Here is a 15,291-nt window from a genome sequence, read left to right as displayed (position 1 = left end):
CTCTATAGACATGCAAAGGACTCAACTTATCTAGAATAGGATTAATAGGAAAGAAACAAATTTTCAGATTTGCAGAGCTAACAATTCCAGATTTCAAGACACGATATAAATTTACAGTACTGAGCATATATGCTTATTATTCATGCCAAGAAAACTAATAATATCAATGAAATAGATATACAATATAAATGTTCTTCAGCAGATAGACTGGCAAGTTGCGGTAGTTCCCTGTAGTTAGCCTGCAGGACTGGTTCCAGAATCCTTCAAAGACACTCAACTCTGAAGATGTTTCTGCACTTAGTAACACAGCATGGTGTTTGCACATAACCTATGCATATCCTAGAGCACACTTTAAATCATCTTTAAATTACTTATAATATCTAATACAATATAAATGCTATGTATATAGTTTTAATATTTTATTGTTCAGAGAATAATGACAAGAAAAAGTCTTCCATATCCAGTAAAAACAACCATTTTTAAACATTTTTGATCATCAGTTGGTTGACTCTAATACAACACAAGTGGATAGAAAGAGCCAATAGAACATTTCCATAATAGACTTGTATTCAGCAAAGAATAGAAATGAACTATTCAAACACACCAAACATTTGATGGATTTCACAATGAGTGAAAGAAACTAAGCAATAGTAGAAATAATCCACGTGTTAGGCATCCATGTAGCAAACATATACTACTTGATTCCACTTTTTTTAACTTTGAAAATACAAGCTGTGCTAACTTCAGCAGCTCATACACTAAAATTAGAGCTACAGAGATTAGCACAGCCCCTGCACAAGGCCGGCATGCAAATTAATGAATTGTCCTATAGTTTCATAAAAGAAACTGTACACTGATTTATTCTAACAGAAACCACACCAGTGACTGTGCTCCGCCTATGTGATATTTGCCACTAGTCTAATGTTCTGCTTTTGGGTCTCTACTGATGATGATCATGCCTCCTTCTCATTTCTAGGAATGGTTGAAGCCTGGCTTCCATTCACTTTCTATATTCTCTTTTTCTTTAAGATTTTAATGTTGTCCGGCCCTGGAGGTGTGGATGTGGGAGAGCTGGTCCTGCCCCTCACTGACTGCAGCACTCAGGAAAGTGGATACTGCTCCTCACCTGGGCAGCTTGGTAGAGCTGGCCTTGGTGCTGTGGGTACAGGAGAGCTGTCCCCGATGGTGCTGGAGAACTGGTCTCAGCCCTTGCCAGTTCTCACAGGTAGGAGAACTGCCCCTGCCCCTCACATGGGCAAAGCGGGAGAGCTGGCCCTGATGGTGCAGGTACCAGAGAGTCACGGGCTGACAAACTCGGCTACTACCCATTCCCAGGTCCTGGGCTATAAGTTGACCCACCCCACATCCACTTCATCTATGAACTGCTGTAGCATGTGAAGGGACTGTTTCTGCAGACCCAACGCTGCAGGATCTCTATGACACAGGGCAGCAACAGAATATCCAAAAGGAGTCCCAGTATTGATTAATCGACAGTATAGCAGAAGCCAGAAAACCAATGACTCATTGCAATGCACATTTGTAAGTAAAACTGTTTAGGCAAAATGATACTCTGTGTGACATACCGTGACACATTGCAGCTACCATGGCAAGCTTTTTAAAAAATATATTTTTATTTATTTTTTAAACTTTTGTTTTCTTTGGCAAGGGAGGTTGCAAGGGTGGAAGGCAGATATGGAGAGATGGGTTGAGGAGTGGGATGTAGGTGTATGACTTGAAATTTACAAAGAATCAATAAAAAGTTCAAAATAAAGATTATATATTGTTGACAATTACAAGTCAAAAATTTAACATTATAAGCTTCTAGTTTTTAGGGACTTTGAATGCTTGATCATTTGTATAATATAGGGTATGTTCAATATGTACAATCATTATTAAATCAGTTATATTATTAAATGTTCAATAAAAACTAAGAACTCTACATGAATTCCTTAAGGGAATGAAAAACCAATAGAAAGCAAGTAGAAACAAGATTGTTTTCAGTGTCTTGAATCTATGCATGGAAATAAATATAATTTTTAAAATTAAAATGATAATATTAAGCAGTGATTATCAAATATGACTTTGTTTAAAATTTATTGAAGACCCAATTAAGCCACCTACTATTATCTGAGCTCTAAAGTCTACCAGAAGACCCCAAGCTTGAAATTGGGGTCTTTTATGGTATTTAAATAATTTCCCCCATATGATCAAAGTTAGTATCTGTTCTAATTGTACATACAATTGTAAGGTCATGAGTATTGGAATTGAAAGACTTGTCCTTTTCAAGATGAATTGCCATGGGTAAGGTACTAAAAAGCAGTACTCAACTGGGCTGTCTGAATATTGGAGTTATTGGATGCTAGTAGTGCTGAATCCAACCTGCTTTAATTCTTAGTGGTCACAGAGCAGCTGAGGTGCAGAGGTATATTTAAGCTATATATCAACTTTTTTAATGTGCAGCCAAAATCTTGAACTTGTGTTCTAAGATGAACTATCTCATCCATAACACAGGGGCAGTACTTCAAGGTGTTTTAGTGTGTGTTGATTTTTGTTAGTGCTTTAATGATGCCTGTGTGTGTGTGTGTGTGTGTGTGTGTGTCTGTGTGTGTCTATATGTGTATGTGTCTATGTGTGTCTCTGTGTGTGTTTGAGTCTCTGTGTGCGTGTGTGTAAGCACTCGTACGGCTCCTTTTGTTAAGGTGAACATTTCATAAAGGCTGTAATCGTTGTTTTAATGTTTTCTGAAACTCTTCAATTCTGGAAATCTGGATCTATAAAAGAGATAATTTCTTGACAACCCTCAGGTAGCTCCTTAAATTAAGATATATGCTACCCTGCTCCCATATCCACCCTTCCTATATCCCAAGCACCCCATTCCTCCGAGCTCCCCCCATTCTCCCCTTCACACTTTTCTCTCCCCATCTTCCCTTGGCCCAGTCTCGCCCAACCCTCAAGTTCCCCAATTTTGCCTGGCGATCGTGTCTACTTCCAATATCCAGGAGGATTACTATATCTTTTTTTGGGAGTTCACCTTCTTATTATCTTCTCAAGGATCCCAATTTATAGGCTCGATGTCCTTTAATTATGGCTAGGAAACCGATTATGAGTGAGTACATCCCATGTTCATCTTTTTGGGTCTGGGTTACCTCACTCAGAATAGTGTTTTCTATTTCCATCCATTTGCCTGCAAAATTCAAGATGTCATTGTTTTTTACCGCTGAGTAGTATTCTAGCATGTATATATTCCACAGTTTCTTCATCCATTCTTCCACTGAAGGGCATCTAGGTTGTTTCCAGGATCTGGCTATTACAAATAATGCTGCTATGAACATAGATGAGCATATGCTTTTGTTGTATGATTGGGCATCTCTTGGGTAGATTCCCAATAGTGGAATTGCTGGGTCCTGGGGTAGGTTGATCCCGCATTTCCTGAGAAACCGCCACACTGCTTTCCAAAGTGGTTGCACAAGTGTGCATTCCCACCAGCCAATGGTGATGAGTGTACCCCTTACCCCACAACCTCTCCAGCAAAGGTTATTATGGTTGTTTTGGATTTTAGCCAATCTGACAGGTGTAAGATGATATCTCAAAGCTGTTTTGATTTGCATTTCCCTGATAGCTAGGGAGTTGAGCATGACCTTAAGTGTCTTTTGGCCATTCGAACTTCTGCTGTTGAGAATTCTCTGTTCAGTTCAGCGCCCCATTTTTAATTGGGTTAATTGGCATTCTTTACCGTCTAGTCTCTTGAGTTCCTTATATATTTTAGAGATCAGACCTTTGTCAGTTGCAGGGTTGGTAAAGATCTCTTTTCCCAGTCAGTAGGCTGCCTTTGTGTCTTAGTGACAAGTCCTTTGCTTTACAGAAAGCTGCTCAACTTCCAGGAGGTCCCATTTATTCAATGTTGCCCTTAATGTCTGTGCAGCTGGGGTTATGCGCAGGAAACGGTTCCCTGTGCCCATTTGTTGTAGAGTACTTCCCACTTTCTCCTCTATCAAGTTCAATGTGTTCATAAGTCTTTATGTTTTAAAACTTTAAAAATGCTTAAATTATTTCAGTGTAGTGTGTGTGTGTGTGTGTGTGTGTGTGTGTGTGTGTGTGGTTTGTGTGTTTGTAAGGTAATTGTCTGTACTTCAGAAACATTGAACTTTGTTTGTTTATAGCCCATGAAGCAGCTCCTAACCAGAGAAGAGCTTTTTTGTCTACCCATCAGTAAAAACTTAGCTTTAAGCTGGTGCTTGTGAAATAGCCAGATCATCATTTCCACTGCTCTTCCGTCCACGCTAAAGGTCAGCCAGTCTCTTAACATTATATTAAATCACAAAAATCCTAAATACTACTAAGTTTCAAAATGTTATTGTTTTTCTAAACTTTTTTTATTTTAAAGACATTGTTTTCTACATATATAAATTTCTGTGGAAGGTATTTATACATTATTTTAAAGAACTGTACATAGTATTCAAACATTCAGGAGCTGTGGTGTCTTTTCCCAATAGCAAACAATACATTTTTGGAAATTACTTTTACAAAATGATGATAATCAACTATGCAAAAATAAAAAATTGTAGTAATTATTAATCATAACTCTTCACTTATTCATTTGTAATTCAGAGCTATTAGAACTTCAATATAGAAGCCACTAGATTTGTATGAATGGCTTAGAACACTTTTTTTAATTTTAAAAATATTTTTAATTTTTGTTTCTCTAGTGCCTAAGGATGTTGAAGATTAACAAAAGTTATTGGCCATTTGTATTTCTGTTTTTGAGAACTGTCTGTTTGATTGTTATTCTGTATACTGACTGAAAGATTTGCTTTTCTGTTTTCTGATGTCTAGCGTTTGTATTTCTTTTTTAAATTAATTTACTTATTTATTAAAAATTTCCACCTCCTCCCCTCCTCTCATTTCCCTCCCACTTCCCTCATTCTCTCTCCCCCTCCCTCTCCAGTCCTAAGAGCAGTCAGGGTTTCCTGCCTTGTTAGTCCTCTCCATCCAGGACTAGGAAGCTGAGCATCCAAACAGACTAGGCTCCCACAAGGCCAGTTCATGCAGTAGAATCAAAACTCAGTGCCATTGTCCTTGGCTTCTCAGTCAGCCCTTATTGTCAGCCACATTCAGAGAGTCCAGTTTGATCACATGCTAAAATAATTTTCTTTATCATTTTTTTCTAGTTTGTGTATAATATCAATGAACTCTCTTAAACTTTGTTTTTGAAATCACTAATATCTCCTTTACTTCAAAATGGTGGGTCAGCATTATCACTTGGCAATGTTTTTCTCAGTACCTGAATATAACATCCCACTTGTGTCTAGCTTGTAATGTTTTTGCTGAGAATGTCACTACCCGGCGTATTGGCACTGCTGTGTTTGAACCTCTATCCAAACAAATCAAATGGCAGAGAGAAAACACGCAAATTAATAAGATCAGAAATGAAAAGGGAGACATAACCACAGACACAGAGGAAATTCAGAGAATCATTAGATCTTACTACAAAAGCCTGTATGCCACAAAATTGGAAAATGTAAAAGAAATGGACAGTTTTTTAGATAAGTACCATATACCAAAGTTAAACCAGGACCAGGTGAATGCTCTAAATCGTCCTGTTAGTCGCGAAGAATTAGAAACTGTTATCAGAAACCTCCCTACCAAAAAGAGCCCAGGACCAGATGGTTTCAATGCGGAATTCTACCAGAACTTCCAAGAAGACCTAATACCTATACTCCTTAAGGTATTTCATAATATAGAAACACAAGAGTCACTGCCAAATTCCTTCTATGAAGCTACAGTTACCCTGATACCTAAACCACACAAAGACTCAACCAAGAAAGAGAATTACAGGCCAATCTCACTCATGAACATTGACGCAAAAATTCTCAATAAAATACTGGCAAACCGAATCCAAGAACACATTAGAAAAATTATCCATTACGATCAAGTAGGCTTCATCCCAGAGATGCAGGGCTGGTTCAACATACGAAAATCTATCAATGTAATCCATCATATAAATAAACTGAAGGAAAAAAACCATATGGTCATCTCATTAGATGCTGAAAAAGCATTTGACAAAATTCAGCACCCTTTTATGATAAAGTTCTTGGAGAGATTAGGGATACAAGAGTCATACCTAAATATAATAAAAGCTATTTACAGCAAGCCGACAGCTAACATCAGATTAAATGGAGAGAAACTCAAGGCCATCCCACTAAATTCAGGAACATGACAAGGCTGTCCACTCTCTCCATATCTCTTCAATATAGTGCTTGAAGTTCTAGCAATTGCAATAAGACAACATAAGGGGATCAAGGGGATTTGAATTGGAAAGGAAGAAGTTAAACTTTCATTATTTGCAGATGATATGATAGTAGTACATAAGCGACCCCAAAAAGCTCAACCAAAGAACTCCTACAGCTGATAAACTCCTTTAGTAACGTGGCAGGATACAAGCTCAACTCCAAAAAAATCAGTTGTCCCTCCTATACACAAAGTATAAGGAAGCAGAGAGGGAAATCAGAGAAGCATCACCATTCACAATAGCCACAAGTAGCAAAAAATATCTTGGAGTAACTCTAACCAAGGAAGTGAAAGATCTATTTGACAAAAACTTTAAGTATTTGAAGAAAGAAATTGAAGAGGATACCAGAAAATGGGAGGATCTCCCTTGCTCTTGGATTGGGAGGATGAACATAGTAAAAATGGCAATTCTACCAAAGGCAATCTATAGATTCAATGCAATCCCCTTAAAGGTCCCATCAAAATTCTTCACAGATCTTGAGAGGACAATAATCAACTTTATATGGAAAAACAAAAAACCCAGGATAGGCAAAACAATCTTATACAATAAAGGAACTTCTGGAGGCATTACCATCCCTAACTTCAAACTCTATTACAGAGCTACAGTATTGATAACAGCTTGGTATTGGCATAAAAACAGAGAAGTCTACCAATGGAATTGAATAGAAGACCCGGATTTTAACCCACAAACCTATGAACACCTGATTTTCGATAAAGGAGCTAAAAGTACACAATGGAAGAAAGAAAGCATTTTCAACAAATGGCGCTGGCATAAGTGGATGTTAACTTGTAGAAGAATGAAAATAGATCCATATCTATCACCATGCACAAAACTCAAGTCCAAATGGATTAAAGACCTCAATATCAATCTGAACACACTGAACCTGATAGAAGAAAAAGTGGAAAGTACTCTACAACATATGGGCATAGGAGACCGCTTCCTACGTATATCTCTAGCAGCACAGACATTAAGGACAACATTGAATAAATGGGGCCTCTTGAAACTGAGAAGCTTCTGTAAAGCAAAGGACACTGTCACTAAGACAAAAAGGCAGCCTACTGACTGGGAAAAGATCTTCACCAACCCCGCAACAGACAAAGGCCTGATCTCCAAAATATAGAAGGAACTCAAGAGACTAGACTTTAAAATGCTAATTAACCCAATGAAAAAATGGGGCACTGAACTGAACAGAGAATTCTCAACAGAAGAAGTTCGAATGGCCAAAAGACACTTAAGGGCATGCTCAACCTCCTTAGCAATCAGGGAAATGCAAATCAAAACAACGCTGAGATACCATCTTGCACCTGTCAGAATGGCTAAAATCAAAAACACCAATGATAGCCTTTGCTGGAGAGGATGTGGAGTAAGGGGTACACTCATCCATTGCTGGTGGGAATGCAAACTTTTTTGCCCTTCTTTAAGAGCACCATGGAGGTTTACATACCCAGCAGTCAATGGCCAACAGGTGAAAATCCCATCCTCTGATCCTCTAGGTAAGGCACAGCTTTTAGTAACTTCAATTAGAAGGCTCTAGCAGGGAAGAGCAGCTGAAGGCCAGGACTCCAATTGGTCCCAACACTTTTCTAGCAGAAAATATGTTTAAAGTATACTTTTGATAAAGAACTGCTTCAAAAATATACAGAAAGCTAATAGCCAGCATTCCAAATTAATATCTCCTATGGAAATATTGGCAGATATTTCACTAGAGAAATGATGCGGGATTACTAAACGTGTGACAACTCATTCATTGTCATTAAACGTGATCACCTGTATAATTCACAGATAAACTGCTAAGTGATTATCCTCAAATACTTAAGAGAGTTAATATTTTAAAATATACATTAGTAGTAGTAGTAGTATTTGGTAGCAATCACTAATAGGAACGAATTTCTTGTTGAATTTGAATTAGATGATAACCTGGATATTAATCATACAAGGAACTAATAACAAGAACTCTAAAGAAAAGCTATTGGCATATGCAAAACTCAGGGATTTTGCATACATACATACATGCATACACACACACATATGTGTGTGTGTATGCATGTATGTATGTATGCAAGTTTTTTGAAAGAGTTTCTCTGAATAACTTTGGTGCCTGTCCTGAAACTAGCTCTTTTTGACTAGATTCACTTTAAACTTACAGAGATTCACCTGCCTCTGCCTCCCAAGTTCTGGAATCAAAGGCCTGCACCACCACCACCTGGCTATTTCTCTTAAGATAGTAAATAGTGCCGGGTGTGGTACCACATGTGTTTAATCCCAGGCATGGGAGGCCGAGGCAGACTGATCTTTATGAGTTCTAGGCCAGCCTGGTTCTAGGACAGAGTTCGTTCCAAGACAACCAGATACCCTTGTCTCGAAAAAACAAATAGAGAATAAACAGTGTCAGAATAGACCAAAAAGTGATGTTTTGAATGAATAATTAAAAAGCTGAGGAGTCCATAGAAGTTCAAAAATTAGTAAACAAAATTAATGTTACTGCTAAACTAAATTTACTCTCTGGGTCACAGTGAGTAAATACTAATATATATATATGTGTGTGTGTGTGTGTGTGTGTGTGTGTGTGTGTGTGTATACATATATATGATAAATGATTAGAAACAAGTAATAAAAACCATCTAAAAACATGAAAACAGCATTTACCTAAAGGCTGATGCTGTGTTGTCTGGGTGAAAGATAGTAACTACAATACTTCAGTATTACTAAGTATGTCTTTTTTTTTTCATATCTTTTTTTTCTTTCTTTTTTTTTATTTAAAAATTTCCCTCTCCTTCCCTCCTCCTCCCCGCTCCCTCCGCTCCTCCTCCCCCTTCCCTCCCCTGCTTCTCCCCCTTCCCTCCCCTTCCCTCCACCCATACCTCCCCTCCCTCCCTCTCAAGGCCAAGGAGCCATCAGGGTTCCCCACTCTATGCTAAGTCCAAGGTCCTCCCAACTCCCCCCAGGTCCAGGAAGGTGATCGACCAAGCTGAGAAGGCTCCCACAGAGCCCGTCCATGCAGAAGAGTCAGAGCCCAGCGCCATTGTCCTTTGCTTCTCAGTCAGCCCCCACTGTTGGCCACATTCAGAGAGACGGGTTTGGTCGCATGATCCATCAGTCCCATTCCAACTGGAGTTGGTGATCTCCCTTTAGTTCTGTCCCACCGTCTCCATGAGTGAACGCGCCCCTCACGTTCCTGACTTTCTCCCTCATGTTCTCGCTCCTTCTGCTCCTCATTAGGACCTTGGGAGCTCAGTCCAGTGCTCCAATGTGGGGCTCAGTCACCTTCCCCATCTGTCGCCAGCTGGAGGTTCCCTCACGGTCCTGACTTTCTTTCTCATGTTCTCTCTCCTTCTGCTCCTCATCAGGACCTTGGGAGCTCAGTCCGGTGCTCCAATGTGGGGCTCTGTCATTTTCTTCATCTATCGTCAGGTGGAGGTTCTATGGTGATATGCAAGAAATTCATCAGTATGGCTATAGGAACTGGTCTTTTCAGGCTCCCTCTCCTCAGCTGCCCAAGGAACTAACTGGGGGCGTCTCCCTGGAAACCTGGGAACCCCTCTAGGGTCAAGTCTCTATAGTAATCCTCCTGGATATTGGAAGTAGACACGATCGCCAGGCAAAATTGGGAACTTGAGGGTTGGGCGAGACTGGGCCAAGGGAAGATGGGGAGAGAAAAGTGTGAAGGGGAGAATGGGGGGAGCTCGGAGGAATGGGGGGCTTGGGATATAGGAAGGGTGGATATGGGAGCAGGGTAGCATATATCTTAATTTAAGGAGCTACCTGAGGGTTGTCAAGAGACTTGACCCTAGAGGGGTTCCCAGGTTTCCAGGGAGACGCCCCCAGTTAGTTCCTTGGGCAGCTGAGGAGAGGGAGCCTGAAAAGGCCAGTTCCTATAGCCATACTGATGAATTTCTTGCATATCACCATAGAACCTCCACCTGACGATAGATGAAGAAAATGACAGAGCCCCACATTGGAGCACCGGACTGAGCTCCCAAGGTCCTGATGAGGAGCAGAAGGAGAGAGAACATGAGAAAGAAAGTCAGGACCGTGAGGGAACCTCCAGCTGGCGACAGATGGGGAAGGTGACTGAGCCCCACATTGGAGCACTGGACTGAGCTCCCAAGGTCCTAATGAGGAGCAGAAGGAGCGAGAACATGAGGGAGAAAGTCAGGAACGTGAGGGGCGCGTTCACTCATGGAGACGGTGGGACAGAACTAAGGGAGATCACCAACTCCAGTTGGAATGGGACTGATGGATCATGCGACCAAACCCGTCTCTCTGAATGTGGCCAACAGTGGGGGCTGACTGAGAAGCAAAGGACAATGGCGCTGGGCTCTGACTCTTCTGCATGGACGGGCTCTGTGGGAGCCTTCTCAGCTTGGTCGATCACCTTCCTGGACCTGGGGGGAGTTGGGAGGACCTGGGACTTAGCATAGAGGGGGGAACCCTGATGGCTCCTTGGCCTTGAGAGGGAGGGAGGGGAGGTATGGGTGGAGGGAAGGGGAGGGAAGGGGGAGAAGGCAGGGGAGGGAAGGGGGAGGAGGAGCGGAGGGAGCGGGGAGGAGGAGGGAAGGAGAGGGAAATTTTTAAATAAAAAAAAGAAAGAAAAAAAAGATATGGAAAAAAAAAAAGACATACTTAGTAATACTGAAGTATTGTAGTTACTATCTTTCACCCCAGACAACACAGCCATCAGCCTTTAGGTAAATGCTGTTTTCATGTTTTTAGATGTTTTTATTACTTGTTTCTAATCATTTATCATATATATGTATACACACACACACACACACACACACACACACACACACACATATATATATATATTAGTATTTACTCACTGTGACCCAGAGAGTAAATTTAGTTTAGCAGTAACATTAATTTTGTTTACTAATTTTTGAACTTCTATGGACTCCTCAGCTTTTTAATTATTCATTCAAAACATCACTTTTTGGTCTATTCTGACACTGTTTATTCTCTATTTGTTTTTTCGAGACAAGGGTATCTGGTTGTCTTGGAACGAACTCTGTCCTAGAACCAGGCTGGCCTAGAACTCATAAAGATCAGTCTGCCTCGGCCTCCCATGCCTGGGATTAAACACATGTGGTACCACACCCGGCACTATTTACTATCTTAAGAGAAATAGCCAGGTGGTGGTGGTGCAGGCCTTTGATTCCAGAACTTGGGAGGCAGAGGCAGGTGAATCTCTGTAAGTTTAAAGTGAATCTAGTCAAAAAGAGCTAGTTTCAGGACAGGCACCAAAGTTATTCAGAGAAACTCTTTCAAAAAACTTGCATACATACATACATGCATACACACACACATATGTGTGTGTGTATGCATGTATGTATGTATGCAAAATCCCTGAGTTTTGCATATGCCAATAGCTTTTCTTTAGAGTTCTTGTTATTAGTTCCTTGTATGATTAATATCCAGGTTATCATCTAATTCAAATTCAACAAGAAATTCGTTCCTATTAGTGATTGCTACCAAATACTACTACTACTACTAATGTATATTTTAAAATATTAACTCTCTTAAGTATTTGAGGATAATCACTTAGCAGTTTATCTGTGAATTATACAGGTGATCACGTTTAATGACAATGAATGAGTTGTCACACGTTTAGTAATCCCGCATCATTTCTCTAGTGAAATATCTGCCAATATTTCCATAGGAGATATTAATTTGGAATGCTGGCTATTAGCTTTCTGTATATTTTTGAAGCAGTTCTTTATCAAAAGTATACTTTAAACATATTTTCTGCTAGAAAAGTGTTGGGACCAATTGGAGTCCTGGCCTTCAGCTGCTCTTCCCTGCTAGAGCCTTCTAATTGAAGTTACTAAAAGCTGTGCCTTACCTAGAGGATCAGAGGATGGGATTTTCACCTGTTGGCCATTGACTGCTGGGTATGTAAACCTCCATGGTGCTCTTAAAGAAGGGCAAAAAAGTTTGCATTCCCACCAGCAATGGATGAGTGTACCCCTTACTCCACATCCTCTCCAGCAAAGGCTATCATTGGTGTTTTTGATTTTAGCCATTCTGACAGGTGCAAGATGGTATCTCAGCGTTGTTTTGATTTGCATTTCCCTGATTGCTAAGGAGGTTGAGCATGCCCTTAAGTGTCTTTTGGCCATTCGAACTTCTTCTGTTGAGAATTCTCTGTTCAGTTCAGTGCCCCATTTTTTCATTGGGTTAATTAGCATTTTAAAGTCTAGTCTCTTGAGTTCCTTCTATATTTTGGAGATCAGGCCTTTGTCTGTTGCGGGGTTGGTGAAGATCTTTTCCCAGTCAGTAGGCTGCCTTTTTGTCTTAGTGACAGTGTCCTTTGCTTTACAGAAGCTTCTCAGTTTCAAGAGGCCCCATTTATTCAATGTTGTCCTTAATGTCTGTGCTGCTAGAGATATACGTAGGAAGCGGTCTCCTATGCCCATATGTTGTAGAGTACTTTCCACTTTTTCTTCTATCAGGTTCAGTGTGTTCAGATTGATATTGAGGTCTTTAATCCATTTGGACTTGAGTTTTGTGCATGGTGATAGATATGGATCTATTTTCATTCTTCTACAAGTTAACATCCACTTATGCCAGCGCCATTTGTTGAAAATGCTTTCTTTCTTCCATTGTGTACTTTTAGCTCCTTTATCGAAAATCAGGTGTTCATAGGTTTGTGGGTTAAAATCCGGGTCTTCTATTCAATTCCATTGGTAGACTTCTCTGTTTTTATGCCAATACCAAGCTGTTATCAATACTGTAGCTCTGTAATAGAGTTTGAAGTTAGGGATGGTAATGCCTCCAGAAGTTCCTTTATTGTATAAGATTGTTTTGCCTATCCTGGGTTTTTTGTTTTTCCATATAAAGTTGATTATTGTCCTCTCAAGATCTGTGAAGAATTTTGATGGGACCTTTAAGGGGATTGCATTGAATCTATAGATTGCCTTTGGTAGAATTGCCATTTTTACTATGTTCATCCTCCCAATCCAAGAGCAAGGGAGATCCTCCCATTTTCTGGTATCCTCTTCAATTTCTTTCTTCAAATACTTAAAGTTTTTGTCAAATAGATCTTTCACTTCCTTGGTTAGAGTTACTCCAAGATATTTTTTGCTACTTGTGGCTATTGTGAATGGTGATGCTTCTCTGATTTCCCTCTCTGCTTCCTTATACTTTGTGTATAGAGGGACAACTGATTTTTTTTGGAGTTGAGCTTGTATCCGGCCACGTTACTAAAGGAGTTTATCAGCTGTAGGAGTTCTTTGGTTGAGCTTTTGGGGTCGCTTATGTACACTATCATATCATCTGCAAATAATGAAAGTTTAACTTCTTCCTTTCCAATTCAAATCCCCTTGATCCCCTTATGTTGTCTTATTGTGAGCATTTCCCTTTTGTACCTAGGAAGCCATCTAGAGTCTCCTGAGCCACGTGTTCTGCTCTGCCACCAGGTCACATTTATGTTGCTATGACCAACACTGACCACAAGCAACTTAATACTATCACAATGGGGTTTAGATTTCAACATGGGAATGTTGTGGGATGCAAGCATTCAATGCACAGCAGGCATGATATGTTTACATGCAAGTGACTAATGAGAAAATTGAGGGGACCCAGACATATAGCTAGGAAGAGGACAAACTGAAGTTAATATATCTTGATTTGATGGCAAAGTCCAGGCTTTCCCCAGAGTATACTGAAAATGGGCACCATGACCAGTTCTTTTGGACGGCATTTGTTTTATATTGCTCTGTTGAAGTTATTTGAATTATGGCCATTTAACCATTATAGTTGGGATATTTGTTTCAGCTCTCTAGTTTCCCAAAAACATTAATCAGAGTTTCCAAAAATATTTTAGAGATCCGGCATGATGTTTATGTTGCTATAATTTATCTTTCTAAAATTATGTATTTTTGTTTTTCATGTGTATGAGGGTTTTGCCTGCATGCTCTTATGTGTATCACACGTGTGCCTAGTGCCGTTGGAGGACCGAAGTGGGAACTAGAGCCTCTAGAGCAGGAGTTATGGATCTGTAAGCTGTTGTACTCATGCTGAGAACTTAACACGGGTCCTCTACCAGATCAGCAAGTGTTCTTAACCACTGGGTCATCACTGCAGCCCCTTCTCATATATATTTAAGTTTTATATATTGGCATCTGTCTCAGGGAGAGGTAATGTTCCATTTCCCTCCACAGAACTTGGTAAACATTTTGCAGCAATTGTATGTCCATTATCTTAAAAGCAATCTATTGTCAATAACTATTAGGCTACTTCTCAAATCCAGTAAAACATAATTGTGATGGAGGAGAGTTATCTGTCTATGTTACTTTCATTGGTTAATTAATAAAGAAAACTGCCTTGGCCCTTTAAGAGAACAGAAAATTAGGTAGGCGGAGTAGACAGAACAGAATGCTGGGTAGCAGGAGTGGGGAGACGCTTCAGGCAGTCGCCATAGTGAGTCACCATGATTCTCCTCTCTGAGATGGACGCAGGTTAAGATCTCTCCTGGTAAGCCACACCTCGTGGTGCTACACGGATTACTAAATATGGGTTAAAGGAAGATGTGAGAATTAACCAATAAGAGGCTACAGATAATGGGCCAGGCAGTGTTTAAAAGAATACAGTTTCCGTGTAATTATTTGGGGTAAAGTTAGCCGGGTGGCGGGACACAGCCCCGCCGCTCCTTCTGCATAATTGGTGGTACCACTAATGTTCTATGAGCATATAGTATCTAAATGATGAGGGGGGTCTACCTTCAAAGGTTTTTGTTTGTTTTGTTTGGTTTTGGTTTCTTGAGAAAGGGTTTCTCTTTGTAACCCTGGCTATCCTAGAACTCACTCTGTAGACCAGGCTGGCTTGAGCTCAGAGATGGGCCTGCCTCTGCCTCCCAAATGCTGGGATTAAAGGTAAGTGCCATGCCACCACTGCAAACAAAGTGTTAACAAGTATATACTGAAGCCAGTTAAGGTGGTAGACATCTGAAATCCTAGCACTCAGGAGGTTGAGGCAGAGGTATTGAGAGTTTGGACTCTATA

The 15,291-nt window shown here is 40.2% G+C and overlaps 1 non-coding gene across 1 annotated transcript; it reads left to right on the top strand.

The window, feature by feature from the left end:
• Positions 1–734: 734 nt before the first annotated feature.
• LOC119800553 lies at positions 735–836 on the top strand. The gene has a single exon (XR_005283047.1). It is a non-coding gene; the product is annotated as a U6 spliceosomal RNA (small nuclear RNA).
• The last annotated feature ends 14,455 nt before the right edge of the window (positions 837–15,291 follow it).

Source organism: Arvicola amphibius, chromosome 13 (assembly GCF_903992535.2).
Source record: "Arvicola amphibius chromosome 13, mArvAmp1.2, whole genome shotgun sequence".
Taxonomy (NCBI): Eukaryota; Metazoa; Chordata; class Mammalia; order Rodentia; family Cricetidae; genus Arvicola; species Arvicola amphibius.
Note: the sequence above shows the minus strand (reverse complement) of the source record. Positions and strands in the feature narration are given on the sequence as shown.